The following is a 19,335-nucleotide window of genomic DNA, read 5'->3' on the forward strand; positions in this document are numbered from 1 at the left end:
CTACAGTCTCCCTGCCTGAGCTAGCTGAGGTGGTCTCGGGCCTGGCGTTGGAGTCCCGGCGGCTCATAGTGCTGGGGGACTTCAATGTCCATGCCGAGGCTAACCTTTCAGGTGCGGCTCAGGACTTCATGGCAACTATGGGGCTGTCCCAACTCGTATCTGGTCCCACCCACAGTGCGGGGCACACACTAGACCTGGTCTTCTGTCAGGGATGGGAGGAAGGTGGCGGTGTGGAGGAGCTCACCATCGCTCCTTTGCCATGGACCGATCATCACCTGATCAGGTTTAGACTTACTGCGCCCCCCAACCTCTGCAGGGGTGGTGGACCTAAAATGGTCCGCCCCAGGAGACTTATGGATCCAGAAGGATTCCTGACGGCTCTTGGGGAATTTCCCGCCTCCTCGGCAGGTGATCCTGTTGATGCTCTGGTCTCTCTCTGGAATGGAGAGATGACTAGGGCAATAGACACGATCGCTCCGGAGCGTCCCCTCTCGAGTAACCGAGCTAAACCAGCTCCTTGGTTTACTGAGGAGCTGGCAGCGATGAAGCCAAAGAAGAGGGAACTAGAGTGCGTGTGGCGATCAGAGTATAACGAGTCAGACCGAACACGGCTCGGCTCCTATCTTAGGGCATATGCCGCGGCAATCAAAGCTGCAAGGAGAGTCCACCTTGCGGCCAACATTGCGTCCGCACAGAACCGGCCGGCTGCGCTGTTCCGTGTTATCAGAGGGTTGTTAACTCCCACCAATCAAGGTGGGAGCCCTGATAACTCGGCAGCCCGCTGTGAAGCATTTGCTCGGTTCTTTGCGGACAAAGTCGCTCTGATCCATTCCGACTTTGACACCATATTAACGGCAGTCTCTGAGGATGTAACGAGTGCACCTGCTTGTCCAGTTTTGTTGGATTCATTTCAATTGGTTGAGCTCGAGGATGTGGACAAGATCCTTGGAGAGGCGAGACCGACCACATGCATCCTAGACCCCTGCCCATCCTGGCTGGTGAGAGAAGCCAGAGGGGGTTTGGCCGAGTGGGTGAAGGTGGTGGTGAATGCCTCCCTTCGGGAGGGCAAGTTTCCAGCGAGCCTAAAAATGGCTGTGATCAAGCCGCTGTTGAAAAAGCCATCATTGGATCCCACTCCATTCGGAAACTTTTGGCCTATTTCCAATCTCCCCTATTTGGGCAAGGTCTTGGAACATGTGGTTGCCTCGCAGCTCCAGGGATTCTTGGTGGACACTGATTTTCTGGATCCGGCACAGTCTGGCTTCAGGCCGGGGCATGGTACCGAGACAGCCTTGGTCGCCTTAGTCGATGATCTTCGCCGGGAACTGGACAGGGGGAGTGTGTCCCTGCTGGTTCTGCTGGACCTCTCAGCGGCCTTCGATACCGTCGATCACGGTATCCTTCTGGGACGCCTCGCAGGAATGGGACTTGGAGGTACTGTCCTGCAGTGGCTCCACTCATTCCTGGAGGGTCAGTCCCAGATGGTGTCATTGGGGGACGCCTGCTCGGCCCCACAACCGTTGACTTGTGGGGTCCCGCAGGGTTCTGTATTGTCTCCCATGTTGTTTAACATCTACATGAAGCCGCTGGGAGAGATCATCAGGAGTTTCGGGGTCCGGGGTCATCTGTACGCAGATGATGTCCAGCTCTGTCACTCCTTCCCACCTGTCACTAAGGAGGCTGTTCAGGTCCTGAACCGGTGCTTGGCCGCTGTGTCGGACTGGTTGAGGGCCAACAAATTGAAATTGAATCCAGACAAGACAGAGGTCCTCCTGGTCAGTCGGAAGGCCGAACAGGGTATAGGGTTACAGCCTGTGCTGGATGGGGTCACACTCCCCCTGAAGGCGCAGGTGCGCAGTCTGGGGGTGATCCTGGACTCATCGTTGAGCCTGGAGCCCCAGGTCTCAGCGGTGGCTAGGGGAGCCTTCGCACAATTAAAACTTGTGCGCCAGCTGCGACCGTACCTTGGGAAGCCAGACTTGGCCATGGTGGTCCACGCCCTTGTTACATCCCGTTAAGACTACTGCAACGCACTCTACGTGGGGCTGCCTTTGAAGACTGTTCGGAAGCTTCAATTAGTCCAACGGGAAGCTGCCAGGTTAATAACTGGAGCGGCGTTCAGGGAGCGTACTACTCCTCTGTTACGTCAGCTCCACTGGCTGCCGATTAGCTACCGAGCACAATTCAAGGTGCTGGCTTTAGCCTATAAAGCTCTAAACGGTTCCGGCCCAGCTTATCTGTCCGAACGTGTCTCCCGCTATGACCCACCTCGAAGCTTAAGATCGTCGGATGAGGCCCTGCTCACGGTCCCGTCAGCCTCACAGGTGCGGCTGGCGGGGACGAGAGACAGGGCCTTTTCAGTAGTGGCTCCCCGCCTATGGAACGCCCTCCCCATTGAAGTCAGGCAGGCTCCCTGCCTCCTATCCTTCCGTAGGAAGGTAAAAACTTGGTTGTGGGGCCAGGCTTTCGAATAAGAATCAGCAGCATTAATTACTATTATGTATACTGGAACTCAATTGACAGACCCAGTCTTTTAAACTTGTACACACCTATCTATATTTTATAAATGCATTTTATGAATGTTATATGTAAGTTAATTTTTTAACTGATTTATAGTGTATTGTACTGTTTTTATATGTCTGTTTTATTGTAAGCCGCCCTGAGTCCCCTGTTGGGTGAGAAGGGCGGGATATAAATATTGTAATAAATAAATAAATAAAACAACAACTGCAACATAAGTCACTGGTGCATTGACATGTAGCAGAGCCACACATCTACAAAGTACATTCCAAAATTCACAATGTGATAACATTAACAACAGAGCATAAAAATCAAGTATTCCGTTTGATCAAATATAGTTGATTGATGCAGATACGAGAGTGTCTTTTCTTGGAATGATCCTGTGCTTCTCCATCCAAGCCCTCTTTCAAAACTATATGTTGGGATCAAAGGATCAGATCAGTATTACAAACACTAGACTGAGAAATCTATTCACAAATCTCATTTTTTCATGAGTCCCATTTCTCTTGTTCAGCCCTGTGTCTTTTCTATTTATTCTGAAAGATCCAATAGTCTTCGGCGAAACAAATGATCAAAGGTCATCTATTTTAACTTTCTGCTCAACTGCAAGGATTTAAGACAGGGAGATCTGGCGTGGATTGGTCCATGAGGTCACGAAGAGTTGGAGACGACTAAACGACTGAGCAGCAGCAGCAAGGATTTAAAAAGAAATAATTGTATTGCCTCTGTTGAAGGCTTGGTGGGTTTTTTTCTTTCTTTCAAAAATGCTGTTTCAAAACTTGTAACAGCATTTCAAAGCTACATAGGAGTACTGTGATCAAGCTATGTGTTACAGTATAGAGATTTCTGAGAACAAACTTTCTCTTTGCACATAAGTGATTTCAGGATTTGCTACAGTAACAGACTAGTTTGTATGAACAATAGGTCTTTTACAAAATTGCCTGAAAATGTTGTGGTTTGCACACTTGCAGCAACCCGTTTCCACTACTTCTGGAAATGCTGACACTCATTAGATGAGTATTGCTAGCCATGAGATGTGACGGCCCTGCGTAGTCAATAAGTCAAACTAGCCTAGAGACAGATCTTTGTCAAAGCAAATTCTCGCTTCAACAGAGTGGATGTCCATGCTTCCCTGCCTTAGAGATTCTCCTGTTTCTGGATCTTTGTAACCTTAGGACCTTTGTTCTTTTGGATTTACTGACTCTTGTTTTGCCTATGGATTATTGGATTTACTGACTCTCGTTTTGCTTATGGACTATTGGATTTTACTGACTCTTTTTACCAGTACTTTGGGAACTTTATATCTGCCTGCTTTGATATATATATTTGCTTTTGCTCAATAAAATTACAAAAGACTATCTTCTGTGTGTGACTTGGTGTCAATAGCAAGGTGAACTATTCTGAGGTGCGACAACATCTTAAAACCCCAAATGCATACAAACAAGATAGTCCTAAATATAAACAAACAACATAGCCATAAAGATGGCAAACACGGTCTCACACCTATGAGAAATTTATCCCATCATTCCTTATTATACTCATAAATTAAAATTCTGTTACCTAATTCAAAACGACAAGGGCCTAATGCTGATACCATGGCAATCACACCTTTTTTTCCTTCACAGCGCGCGCTCTCTCTCTCTCTCTCTCTCTCTCTCTCTCTCTCTCTCTCTCTCTCTCTCTCTCTGTCTCATTTTGAATGCCTCTTTACACAATTTTGTAAAATGTGCAGCTGGCACAATGCTGATTTGTACCTATGTAATACTCCAGCATTACATGGGTACAAATCAATCTTTGGTTTTTTAATTTGTTTCCTTAGTCCTAGCTTCATTGGTTTATTTTCATATTATATATTTTTCACATACTGTCAGACCACCTAAATCGGTATATAATAAACGAGTAAGCAATAATATTAATGCTGTCTGAAATCATACTGATAGTGAACTATATTTCCAAGAACCACATCACCTGTAAAAGTCTGCAAATTATACCATTCCCTTTATGAAGGGCTATTGACTGAAATGCCTTGATCCAGAAATAACATTATTTCCTTTTTAGCACCTGGAGCTCTTTCTCTTGCTCTTTCCCCCTGTGGGTTAGTTGTACCTAATATGGTATATTGATTATGGCTGTCATCCAGTAAGTAGTATATGCTAGTGGTGACCTTGTTCTATTTTTAAACATTGTGAATTCTCATCTCCCTCAGACAATGATCCCCATCTCCTGAAAATTTACCTGTTGTTTGTAAAAGTCAGTTTCATGCAGTATTTGGCAGCTGGCGTACAGCAGGGATGGGAGAAAAGCATCTAGCTATGGCCCTACATTGTGAGGCACAACAAAAACCTCATTCCCCTGGACATCTACATGATGTCTTTGCTGTTGTCTCTCCAGAGGACTCAAATCATATCTTTGTCATTTTTTTTTTTTTTTTTTGCTACAGGGACTTAGATATTTCTCTGCTTCACCCCATTCTCTACTATCCACTAAATCAGCGTTTCTCAACCTGGGGGTTGGGACCCTGGGGGGGGGATCGCAAAGGAGCTTCAGAGGGGTCGCCGATGACCATCAGAAAACTTATATTTCTGATGGTCTTAGGTACCCCTTTGGCAGAGAAGACTAAAGTTCTCTCTGCCTGTCCTTTGGCCCAATTCTGTCATTGGTGGGGTGCAAGGAGCTCTTTGATTGTAGGTGAACTATAAATCCCAGCAACTACAACTCCCAAATGTCAAAGTCTATTTTCCCCAAACTCCACCAGTGTTCACATTTGGGCATATTGAGTATTCATGCCTAGTTTGGTCCAGATCCATCATTGTTTGAGTCCACAGTGCTCTCTGTATATAGGTGAACTAAAACTCCAAAACTCAAGGTCAATGCCCACCAAACCCTTCCAGTATTTTCTGTTGGTCATGGGAGTTCTGTGTGCCAAGTTTCATTCAATTCCAATTGGAATTCCAATTGGTGGATTTCAGAAGCTACAACTCCCAAATGGCAAAATCAACCCCCCCCACAACCCCATCAGTATTCAAATTTGGACGTATCAGGATTATATGGCAGTGCAGACTCACATCATCCAGTGCAAAACAGATAATGTGGATTATCTGCTTTGATAGTCTGGATTATATGGCATTGTAGAAGGAGCCTGAGAAAGACCTGGTACCCCCTTTCATCTCCATGTTGTTTCCATGTTCTTACTATTACAGCCATTTTGGATTCAAGATAATTTTCATCACTATTGGTTAGGTTGCAATATTATTTTGATAAAGATCTGCTTAGCTACTCTAATCATGGGCACCATAGAGCTTTAATTCTTTGGCCTTTCTATCAGAACTACAATTACTGAATGAGAGTACTAAACTAGACAGAAGAAGAAGAAACTGAAATGCACGGATATAGGATGAGTGACAGCTGCCTTGACAACATTACAAGTGAAATTGATCTAGGAATCTTAGTAGATCACAAGTTGAACTTGAATCATGTGATGCAGCAGCTTAAAAAATCAAGGTGATTATAGGCTGCACCAATAGAAGCATAATATCTAGATTATCTCCATTTTGCATTGGTCAGAATTCACCTGGAATACTACATCAGAATTCAAGAGGGACACTGAAAACCTGAAACATGTCCTGAGAAGGACAATCAAAATGGTAAAAGACCTTGAAGCCAAGCTCTGTGGGGAGTGGTTTAGTGAGCTGAGTATTGATATTGAGAAATCAGACCTCCAAATTATGAGATGTATAATTAAATGTATAAAAGTGAAATAGAAGCTGCTGCTCCACCATTACTCAATGAATGTACATCAGAGCTCCCCAGGTCTGTTTCCTGCTCCCATTGATAAGATCAAGGCTATCTGTGGGAAAGATCCAGCATCCATGCCTCAAGCCAGTTTTACTTATTCAGATGGCCATCATTCCCAAGTATCTATTGTGTACATCGGACTAACCCTATTGTGTTCACCAGGGCCAGTCTATTAAGCTCATCATGGACTTTATACCCGATATCACATCATATTTATTTCCAATTGCACCCTATAACAGACACCCCTCACTCTACATTCTTTTCACATGCAAGCACACATATGTGAGAGGCGAGGGAACACAGTTTGATTTTAAATTTTCTTTTAAAATGGTAGCTGCCACCAACCTAAATGTTTTTAAGATTTTCGTTGTTAAACGTACTTGAGATAAGTTTCTCCCATTCCCTGCCCACACTGTTTCCACCCCCTGGCTCCCAAACTGATGTTTACTATGAGGCTTTTCTGTGGTATTTAATTGTTGTATTGCTGGAACTATTATAAAGGCTTCTTAATAGAAAGATATACTGTAGAGGCTTTTGAAAGTTGAAAATAGAATAAAAATGTATTTTCTTAAAACAGGCAAATAATTACTTCCGAGAGGTACATAAGCATAAAAGGTTACAGAAGTTCTTCAGCTTAACTTAGTTGTATGTTTCAAATTACTTCACTTAGTTTCAAACAGTTCCAATCAAACCAAACTATTGGTCACAGAAACCCTCGCTCTATTTGCTGAGAATAGTCGACTAACCTAATCTAGATAGCCCCCTGGGTTGTTAATTAACTCTAACTTAGAGTCCTTCTATTAACCAGCCCAGTAGTGAGTGTCAATCTCTTGAATTATCTCCCCCAAGAGATCCAAACTGCCTGACCTATCCTGTCAGTTTCACAGTTCTCAGTTCTCTCACACACAATCAAAACTCCAAACTGCTCTTTCCTCTCCAAATCCCAAAACCGAACTGCCTTGGAGCTCTTTTTTTCTCTGCACTCTAAGACTTGGCTCCTCCCATCTGTTCTGGCCAATCCTAGGATTCTCTCTCTAAGCTTCTCCCTCTTTCTAACCACACTCAAGATGGCTGCCTGGCATTCCTCTACAAAATGGAGGCCTGCCTCACTCACTGTTACCCAGGCTTCATTCCCGGCCTAATAGTAAGGTTCACTACACACCCCTCTTGGAGGCAGGCCATTAAACAGATTGACACTTCAAATGCTCTAATGACAGTTTATTGAATTTTCTGCCACCACACAAAACCAACCAGAGATGATGTCCGACAGAGTCCTGAGTCATTCAGGATGTGGATCCTAGCCAGATCTTTCTTCAACCAATCAGGATATGGCACGGGTTTCATGAGTAGCTGTCAAATGAAATAAAAGTGCTCTGTGTTCACAATTGTGTCATATCAGTACTTTGCAGTGCTTTCTTCACTGACATCCTCTCTGGCCATTGACAATAAACCTCTGTGTTTGCCTTCTCTCTGTCTGTGTTTGATTTGGCCTACTGGGAAGCTAGACGTGCCAGGCCACCCGAACCCAGAGTTTTGGTGAAACCGAAACCACCCAACAGTATGTTTAGATTGGCAAAAAGGAAGCTCAGAAGGGACATGATAGCCATGTTTAAATATATGAAAGAATGTCACATTGAGGAGGGAGCTGGTGTATTTTCTGCTACTGCAGAAACTAAGACACAGAACAAAACATCCAAACCGCAGGAAAAGATATTCCACCTAAATGTTAGGAGAATCTTTCTGATTGTAAGAGCTGTTCGACAGTGGAATATGCTGCCTAGGAATGCAGTGGACTTTCCTTTATTGGAAGTTTTTAAACAGACACTGGATAGCAATCTGTCAAGAGCGCTTGGACACAGACAGTGTATTTCTGCCTGGGAGAATGAGGTTGGACTGGATGGCCCTTGGGGTCTCTTCCAGCTCTATGATTCTATGATTTAATGAAACAAATATATGTGTTTTTTGCAGTCAAGAAATCATAGTTGCAAATGCAGCTGCCATGTTCCAGCCCCTCCAAATCTGGGCATTTAATGTTCATTTTATGTAAATTGTTATAATTATACATATTATTAATTTGCATATAATTTTGCAGTTTCTGGACATTTTGTTCCAATTATTCGAAATATAACATCTCTTTCTATGACTGCATTTCAGATTTGATACATTTTACAGTAATTACTCTTCTGACAGAATTAGTATACTGTAATGTTTAAAGTGCTGGACAAAGAGACCCAAGTTCAAATACTTTGATTATGTAACCTTGGGCCATTATTGCCTCCCAGCAAATGTTGTTTACATGGGATTAACGTCAAGACAGGAGCCATATAAAGTGAAAGGGCTCATTCCTTGGCTTCTTTCACACTACACAATTATAGCATTTTGATGCCATTATAACTTTCATGGCTCCATCATATGGAATTTGCCTCGTGAATTACAAATCCCAGGAATGAGTAGAATGTAATCATGACAAATAAAGTGTTATAATTGTATAGTATGTAAGAAAGTCTGGTGTCGATCATGATTCAGTCTTCTTTGGCTTCCTTGATTCATCTGTAATGTTGTCTTCTTTTTTCCTACAGCCTTTTACCTTATCCAGCATTATTGTCTTTCCCAAAGAATAGCATAGTAAAATTGTGTTCAGCAGTAATCAGGTATTTAGCACATACATATGCAAAAGCTTAACTGTATCACCATCATCATAGTCCTTCATTAGTATTGATTTATGGAAACACTTCTGGGTAGGGATGTAGATCAGGACAAACAAAGCAGAAACTGCAATGAAATAGCACGTGAAAAGAAATTCAGACAGAGTTAGGATATATGTAAACTAACTCATAAAACCGAACATCTCACTGATTTTAATGAAGTGTACTCAAGATTGCAGATAATTAGTGTTAATCTTACAGTGTGTAGGCACACACCCATACAGAATATCTTATTTGTTGATTTGGTTTCTTTCAACCTTACCTAAATTCAGTAAAAAAAAAATATCCCAAGGTTACCCTGTTTAAAATAGCAATGTTGTTTCCTCTTCCTGGTTAATAATATTTGCCATCTAGTTGGCTGGACACACACTTGTAACCCGACTCTAATGTTGCCTGGTCACACGTGTCCGAGTTTTCATCCATGAAATGTGGGATGTAGTGTTATAGTTGTGCTGTGTGAAATAGAACGTAAAGATAAAGGTTTTCCCCTGACATTAAGTCTAGTTGTGTCCGACTCTGGGGGTTGGTGCTCTTCTCCATTTCTAAGCCAAAGAGCCGGCGTTGTCTGTGGCCGGTATGACTGCATGGAGCGCCATTACCTTCCTACGAGAATGGTACCTATGGATCTATTCACATTTGCATATTTTCGAACTGCTAGGCTGGCAGAAACTGGGGCTAACAGCTAGAGCTGACTCCGCTCTCCGGATTTGAACTGCCAAGCTTTCCATCAGCAAGTTCAGCAGCTGCACCACGGCGGGATCCATGTGTGAAATAGAACCAATACCAAAATTAATCTTCAAAGTAAATGGCCAGCCAATGAAGATGGGAGAATACTAGAGAGATATGTGTCAAACTTAAGGCAAGTATGGTGGCACAACTGGGCACCATTTTGTTCCATTTTTGCATGCCGGAGATCCGTAAGTCAAGAATACAGAATGTGGGCAGGATAACACTGGACATATAGCATTCAACTGACATATGATACTAACTGTATGGTGCTTCATACAACATATTCAATGCAGTGGAATTTAAACTGAAAGGGTTTGTGTTTGTGTGGTCCCAGTAGCTGAATAAGGACCTCATCACATGCAATCCCCTCCTCCCCCCCCTTTCCCCCCTTTTCTAAATGCTTCTAAAACAGTTCCCTAAATAAGCATCACAGAGCCCATCAAACAACGCAGACAGACCTCTGCCTGTTATCCAAGATGCTTTGTCAGGAAACTGTTTCAGAAGTTTTTAGAAAGTGAGGGCAGGAGACAGGGAGAGCTCATGCTTCATGTGGAAACAGAAGAAATTAGGGAGAAACACATGGGATGGGATCTCTCAAATTTTCCCAGGTTGAATCACTTCAATGACATGGAGTAATAGGCATTCCTATGGGTGGTCTCCTACCAAGCATTGACATTTCTCTCCCAAAATCCTGCTTCATGAGCCTGGCATGGTAACTTCTTTTAAATAACTTAAACATTGGGAGTACTGCAATTTTGCGATTTCACTTTGTTTTTTTCTGTCATTTCTCCTTTATAGTAATTTTGGCTTTTGAAATTACGCGACTGCTAGTTTTTTAACTTTGTTTTAGACTTCCATGATTAAGAGTCATGACATTGCAGGAAAAGGAGAAGGGCCCAGAGAAGGGGTGTCTGTCTTAAGAACAATGCCTAGTGTCTCCTCTATGGATGGCTGAGCTAGAGGCAGGAGGAGGCGAGCCTATGTGTGTTGGTAAGTAAACTCTCAGTCTTCTTTAAGGATGAAATCCCTAGCAAAGAAGATGGTTTCCCCCACTTTCCCCCATTTTCCCCAGTTCAGTTTGATGAAGTCCTTAAGAAAACAAAGGGGGAGATTAGGCCCACAGTGTCTTTTTTCTGCACAGACTCCTTCATCTGGGAAACATTGGTGGAAGCCTGAATTTTCCCAGTATTTACATATTTCTGGCTATATAAATACAACTTAGATATAATTGCTATAATTGATATAGAAATACAAAGCATCTCACAATGACCTAGATTCATGCTGAATTTGGTATCCAGGTGCTAATGGTGGATAATCATCTTCCTTTCTGCTCTTCATGAACATGAGTCTTAATATTTAACTCACATTTCATATTTCAGCCATTTAACCAAACTTCAGACAGATCTCAACCATCTTAAGAATGATTGAGAATTTATTAAAACCCTCTACTGAAAAAAGTGTTTAATTAACACGCAAAAAAAAACCCTACAAGTAGAATATGGAGAAAATATCTAAAATTCCACCAGCTCCTTGTGATATCTTTTCAATGAAAATACATGGAGCAAAACATTTACAGTCCAAATAATATGATTTTATATTGGATAAAATAAACCTAGGAGGAAGATTTGAGACATAGAACACAAAATAATCAGTCTGGCTCTGCCATTAAGTAGAGGGATATGTCTCATGTGGTTCATTTTAAGTATTATGGAAAGGAAGAAAATCATACTTTAGTGCATTATTATTATTGCATCACTTTTGCTAAAAAAGGAAATAACGTTAGCAAGACTTTCTATCTCACATGGCAAATTAATTTTAAATAAATTTTTGAACAGTGAGTCAACACTTAAATAAATCCCATCAGTTCAGTTGATCTAGTGTAGCTGGGTTTACTCTTGTTAAGATTATCAATTGGATTCAGCCCAAGGCAAATTCATTAAGAGATGATGGTAATAATAATAATAATAATAATAATAATAATAATAATAATAATAATAATAATAATAATACAAATAATAACATGCCCTGGCAGAATATGAAAAGCAAAGTGAAGAACCTGCTTTGATTGAAGTCAAAAATCAGAAACTCCTCAAAGCACAGCAGACAAAAAACCAGTACAAGAAAGCCGCACTACAAACTAGAGCTGACAGCTGGCACAACAAAACATTGCATGGAAAGTTCCTTGACAAAATTGAAGGAAAAGCTGATAAGGAGAAAACCTGGCTATGGCTCACAAATGGGACCCTGAAGAAGGAGACAGAAGGTCTGACCCTTGCAGCCCAGGAGCAAGCCATCAGCACAAATACAATTAAGGCCAAGATCGAAAAATCAGCTGATGACCCAAAATACAGACTGTGCAAGGAAACCGACGAAACCATTGATCATATCCTCAGCTGCTGTAAGAAAATTGCACAGACAGACTACAAACAGAAGCACAACTATGTGGCCCAAATGATTCATTGGAACTTATGCCTCAAGTACCACCTCCCAGCAGCAAAGAACTGGTGGGATCACAAACCTGCAAAGGTTGTGGAAAATAAACACGCAAAGATACCGTGGGACTTCCGAATTCAGACTGACAAAATTCTGGAACACAACACACCAGACATCACAGTTGTGGAAAAGAAAAAGGTTTGGATCATTGATGTTGCCATCCCAGGTGACAGTTGTATAGACGAAAAACAACAGGAAAAACTCAGCCGCTATCAGGACCTCAAGATTGAACTTCAAAGACTCTGGCAGAAACCAGTGCAGGTGGTTCCGGTGGTGATGGGCACATTGGGTGCCGTGCCAAAAGATCTCAGCCGGCATTTGGAAACAATAAACATTGACAAAATTACGATCTGCCAACTGCAAAAGGCCACCCTACTGGGATCTGCACGCATCATCCGAAAATACATCACACAGTCCTAGACACTTGGGAAGTGTTCGACTTGTGATTTTGTGATATGAAATCCAGCTTATCTATCTTGTTTGCTGTGTCATATAATAAAATAATTTATTTATATCACACACTATCTCTCCAAGGGGACTCAGGGTGGTTTACAACAAATGTCAGTAAAAAAAACTGGACAAAGACAAAATACCAACCCGCCCAGATCCCCCAGTGGTGCAATGGGTTAAACCCTTGTGCCAGCAAGGCTGATGACTTGAAAGTTGGGTTGCTGACCTGAAGGTTGCCAGTTCAAATCCAACCAGGGGAGAGTGTGGATGAGCTCCCTCTATCAGCCTCAATTTCATTCAGGGACATGAAAGAAGCATCCCACAAGGATGGTAAAAACATCAAAAACATTTGGGCATCCTCTGGACAATGTCCTTGCAGATGGCCAATTCTTTCACACCAGAAGCGACTTGCAGTTTCTCAAGTCACTCCTAACACACACAAAAACCAGATCCCAAAAACAAATCCACATATATGTCAAAAAGAATAACACATTATTAAAATTAAATGATAGCAGATATACGGATATATGGTAGCACAACAGACACTGGGAAACAAACAAGAATCTATACAAAACCACATAAAGATCTTAGGCAGTGAAATATTTTTGGTTTGACATTAGCATAAAACTATAGTAAAAATACACCACAATCATTTGGCTGGCATGTTATTTGTGACATTTGCAGGCATACGTCAACTATATACATTACATGTTTGTGTGTGCACATGCTTGTGTATTTATTGATTTATTTCAATTACTTGAGATCATGTGCTCTAAGTATAAGCAGCCTTTCATTGCTTTCTCCCAGCCAAATGTTTTGGACAAATTGTCTCTTCTAAACCTTATATGACACTCTATAGCACATAACATACCAGCTGTATGTCCCATGCTGACATTTATGTCATGACTTCAAAGGAGTCATAACACTGGTGAAGAACAAGGCTGAAGAAGCATCAATTTCCTACTAGATCTCAGCTTTTGTATGTTCAATTGGTAGGACATCCAATTGGCCCTTATTTCTCAAACACTCAATCTTCACTAGCAGAAGTATGGTAACTTGATCAGTCTGTATGAAACACACATGGAAATGCTGCATAAAACATGCAGCGATGAAGTCATACCTACACTTTCACTTCCCACACTACACCTGAAAAGTCATTTAGCCATCCCAGGCAATGAAGGTCTATTCTGGCGGTGAGCTGGGTGCCGTCAGGCAACTCTGAGATAAGGAATTGGGGTTGGTTCCCTCATCCTGCAGTGCTCTGTTTGCAAACAAAATAGACATCCATTGCTCAGGATGGCTGACTGGGTTTGAAGATTGATTTCAGGATCATTTGCAGTTGTGGCAATAGAACCAGGATCTCAGATGACAATACAAAAAAGTTATGTAACAGGATGTCAACCTCAGTCTCTAATAATGTTACCCTCTTCTCTCTCAAAGCAATTCCACCCAAACAAATCACATATGCTGTTCTTAACAGAGCATGAAATAGATGATGGCAGGTGGGTGTGGGTGGATGGGGTGGTGGTGGAATTAGCCTTGTGGCTGGAGACGTTCTGGGAGTTGTAACTTCTTTCCCTCTCTGTTATCTTTCTGTTGGCAAGCAAATGGTTTAAAAAATAATTCAAGTAAGGGGCCTGAAAAACTAGCTGACTACTTGAAGGAAAAGGCTTTTAATAGATTTGTAGTTCTTCTTTCCAAAAATGGATGTGTTTTATTTATTTTTAATTCATCAGCATTTTAATATAGCTAGTTTAATTGAATTTTAACAATAATACTCTCTTGTGTTTTTAGCAACCCTTTCTTTTATCAGTAGCTACCTATTTTAATCTTGGAACTTGCCTCAAGTCACATTTTGAGGGGTGGGGTGGATAGTAAAGGTAAAGGTTTCCCCTGATGTTAAGTCCAGTCATGTCTGACTCTGGGGGTTGGTGCTCATCTCCATTTCTAAGCCGAAGAGCCGGCGTTGTCTGTAGGCACCTCCAAGGTCATGTGGCCGGCATGACTGCATGAAGCGCCCTTACCTTCCCGCCTATTGATCTACACACATTTGCATGTTTTCGAACTGCTAGTTTGGCAGGAGCTGGAGCTAACAGCGGTGGTGGGAGGTGGATAGGGAGGACATAAAATAAATAAGATTTCCTCAGATGTAATTGTTGGGTGTATCCCTGACCACACTTTACAAAATACGCTGTAACAAACAAAAAATATTTATTTATTTATTTATTTATTTCCAACATTTATATCCTGCCTTTCTCACCCTAGGGGACTCAAGGCGGCGTACAGATTTTGGCTCGCCTCTACTATCATTTGACTGACCCATGGGATAAAAGTTACTTTTTGGGACTATGAGTCCTAAAAGTATCCAGTGATCATGCTGAGTAAGGGATCTGAGGTGCCTTTGTCGAAAAAAGTAACTTTCTAGAGCTTTGGGATTTGGGGTGCATCTGCACATGGGCAAACTTGGGCCCTCCAGGTGTTTTGGACTTCAACACCCACAACTCCTAACAGCCAGTAGGCTATGAGGAGAGCTCATTGATGGAGCAAGGTAGAAAGTGGAATGCCACCATCACAACTTCATTGCAGAAGTTCTAGCAACATTAGCCTGAGCCCTGTACAAAAATTGCCTTTCTGTTGGCTGCATTGATTCTTTCTCAAGCCCCACCAGCATTATAGGTCTGGGAGGAAAACCCGCATATGATATGTGTGCTGAAGGCAAGACCTTGTCTGATACATGGAGTGGGAATACCAGCCACAACTGCATGTCCTGTAGGATGGGGCAGTTCTGGATCTCCTCAATAATTTAGCCCACATTTTGTTAATGTGGGATTTGTGTATTGGTAGTGTTTAAATGAAATTTGTGTCTTGCCTGTATTGCATACTGATTGCATCATCCAGAGTGTAACATAGACTGAAAATAGTTAATAACTAAGAAGCTGTGATGTCCTTGATGTGTGGCTGGAACCAGGGAGTGTCCAGACACAAGTGTGTGTGCTTTGCTGATTGCATCAGATCTGTTCTGTTCGTAGTTGAGTTGAGTGCTGTCTGCTGAGAGTCAAGTCCTGTGTCCATTATCTACAAGTCTGTTTGTATGGATTATTACTGCTTTCAGTAAAACTTGTATATAGTTTTACCATCGTCTCTGATGTCACTTCGTTCTGCATTCCATTGATTCCATCCAATTGCTGCTGCGCTGAAAATTACTCTGACACATTTTACATGAGATATTCATTATACTTAATCCTAATCTCCAAATAGATTCTTTTCCAAGACTACTCATATACATCAAGAAAATATAATTATCTTTTCTCTGTTCCTCCCTCTCCGAAATCAAGAAATTTATTAACACTGTTTCCGTGACTCAGATCTGTCTACATATCATAAAATTCTCAAGTTGTACATCAATAAAAAACAACTACCATTAAATTTTCTGTTTGAATATTGGTTTTGTGATTATGTAGCATTTCATTTAATATAATGAAACTAGGAATGAGAAAGAGAATATAGTGAGATTTCTTTACACTGGGAAGCCCCCTGAAGTCACAACACCAGGGCAATCAATCAATCAAGAGATGTGTGTTACTTACTAAGAATGCATCCAATAATGTATTGGAACTCTTCTTTAGTGTAGGGGTTTTAGACTAATGAGTTCACGGAAAGTGGGGTTTCCAAAAGGAAAGGATGCCTGTCTCCTTTAGTGTAGGGGCTTCGGGGGAACGAGCCCATGGAAAGTGGTGTTTCAAAAAGGATGCATGTTTCAAAGAGTGTGCTGGTATCTTTGAAATGGTTGAACTAGAAAGAGGAAGAGGTGATTCTGTATGACGAGGTGAGTAAATTCTCCATCTTTAAAGGTGGGACCACATGAAACACCATGCAAAGAAAACAATTCCACCCACTCCCCCCCTTCATCCAGCAATCTTCATCCAGTCCCCCATTTTCTGCCCACATTCCAATGCCCATTTAAGCACAGTTAATCTTTGTTAAATTACTTTGGGTTCTCTCCTTTTTAAATTATTGTTTTTAACATTTTTGTGGAGCTGATAACTTCGCAAAATCTAAGCCAAATAGCTCACTCCTATGCATACATGATGCCATTTAATGTGTTGAGGCACTATTCCCAGGGTGATGGAGGAAAGGGAAAGGGAAAATCAAGGAAAGGGAAAATCTATATAACCCAGGGGTCCCCAAAATTTTAAAACCGGGGGGGCCAGTTCACTGTCCCTCAAACCGTTGGAGGGCCAGACTATAGTTTTTAAAAAACTATAAACAAATTCCTATGCACACTGCACATATCTTATGAGCCTGCTTTTGGCTAATGAGATGTTCAATGTCTGGTTCCATATTTGTTCCCCCAGGCAGGAAGCAGCCAGGCCTTGAAGCTGCAAGGCTTTTCAATACTAATCAAGGTGATTAATTGCAACATTCTCACTGGCCTCTAATAGAGGAGAGTTATTTCTCCCACCCTGGACCTTCCACAGATATATAAACCTCCCTTGCCTAATTTTCAACAGACCTCACAGCCTCGGAGGATGCCAGCCAAGGATGTGGGTGAAATGTCAGAAGAGAATACAGAACATAGCCATACAGCCCAGAAAAATCACAGCAACCCAGTGATTCCAGGCATGAAAGCCTTCAAAAATAATGTTTGTCTTTATTACTGAAGCAGCGGGGAGGGAGGGACTTTAGGAGCCAGCTTGCCCTTTTCCTCTCCTTCCTTTCTCTTCTACCAAAGCAGTGGGCGGGGGAGGGACTTTAGGAGCCCACTCACCGTTCTCCTGTTTTTCCTCTTCTTCCTTCTCTTCCAAATTGGCAACAAAGACAGTGCAGCTGTAGACTGTGCATCATCTTCTTCCTCTCCTTCTTCCTCATCCAAAGCAATGGTGACAGCACTGCTTTGGAAGAAAAGAAGAAAGGAGAGGAAAGGACGATGATCAGACTGCAGCCATGCTATCGCCGCCACCACTTTAGAAGAGAGGGAAGGAGAGGAAGAGGACGACGACACGCAGGCTCCTAAAGTCCTTCCCCTGCCTGCTGCTTTGGAAGAAGAGGGAAGGAAAGGAAAAGGAGAAGAACATGAAGGGGCTCCTAAAGTCCCTCCCCCGCCTGCCCGCTGCCAACAGCCTGCAGAAGCAGCCCTGTGAAAGAAGAAGCAGCAACAGAATCAGCAGCAGCCTTCCTCCTCTTGGCTGCCCTTCCCCCACCCAGAACGAGTAACCCCTGGGGGGCCGGATAAATGTCTTTGTGGGGCGCATGTGGCCCGTGGGTCGTAGTTTGGGGACGCCTGATATAACTTATAATATTGTTTTATTCTTATACCCCGGGGCAGCTTACATATGGGACAAAATGCCCATAGACACAAATACAAACAATCCATCCAAGCAAAAAGTAAGGTTAAAATAAAAAAAGTTAAAAATAACAAAACAGTTAACACAAATTCAATAAAACATAAGAATATAAAATGGCAGTGTAACAATACTCAGCGAAACCAGTTGTTGTAGTACACTGGGCGTGATCGGGATATACAAGGGCTGGGCATGGGGTAGTGCAAGCAGCATAGATAGGGCTGGGTACTGGATCAAGTGACGAGAGTAGCATATTCTGTGGAACCTAGGGGCTGGGCATTTGATACTAGGTACTAGGCGTTGTCAAAAGCAAGCTGAAACAACCAAGTTTTCAAGTCCCTACGAAAGGTGGACAATGTTGGCTTGTCTGATTTCCCATAGAAAGGAATTCCAATGCCGGGGTGCCACCACCGAGAAGGCCCTCTCTCTTGTTCCCACCAATCGTGCTTGTGACGATGACGGGAATAAGAGGAGGGCCTTCCCAGCAGATCTTAGAGCCTGTGCCGGTTCATAGGGGAAGATATGATCTCAAAGATAAGCAGGACCAGAACCATTTAAGGCTTTATAGGTCATAACCTGCACTTTGAATTGGGACTGGAAACTTATCGGCAGCCAGTGGAACTGCTTTAATAGGGGCATTGCATCTACCTGAGTTGAGTAGCCTATTTCTCCAATGGTCTATTTTCCCCTGCCGCAATAGTGCACCAGCACAATTCTGACCATTTCAGCCAAGATTTTGATACAGGTTGAGCATCCCTTATTCAAAACCATGAAACTCCAAAATCATCCACATGAATCGCTAAGATAATGACATCTTAACTTTCTGATGGTTCACTGCACATACATTTTATTTTAGACATAAAATGGTTCAAAATAAAATATGAACATGTCGTCAAGATATATGTATAAGGTGTATTTGAAGCATAAATGAATTTCATGTTTATATTTGCATCCCATCTCCAAGATGGGCCTGATCATATTAGCCAGGCAAAACATTCCACTTCACCACTGAAATGAGGGCACTTGGGGTGAATCATCGCCCCACATGCTGCTTCCTTGCAGTGACACTTTCCCCATCACACGGGGCTCCAGTGCAAGGAGCAGCCTCCACGGGAAGTTTCTCTACGTCCTGTGATGGGTGGCATGCCCATGTGTCCTCCAGCTGGACTGGAAGCATCATACGACACTTCCAGCGGTAAGTATAATGAGGTTAACTATCTCATTATGTACATATATTGTAAGCAGAGGCAGCCCTAGGTATTTTTCAAGTGTAGGCGAACAGAATTTTGGCGCCTCCCTCA

Source organism: Anolis carolinensis, chromosome 6, assembly GCF_035594765.1.
Source record: "Anolis carolinensis isolate JA03-04 chromosome 6, rAnoCar3.1.pri, whole genome shotgun sequence".
Taxonomy (NCBI): Eukaryota; Metazoa; Chordata; class Lepidosauria; order Squamata; family Dactyloidae; genus Anolis; species Anolis carolinensis.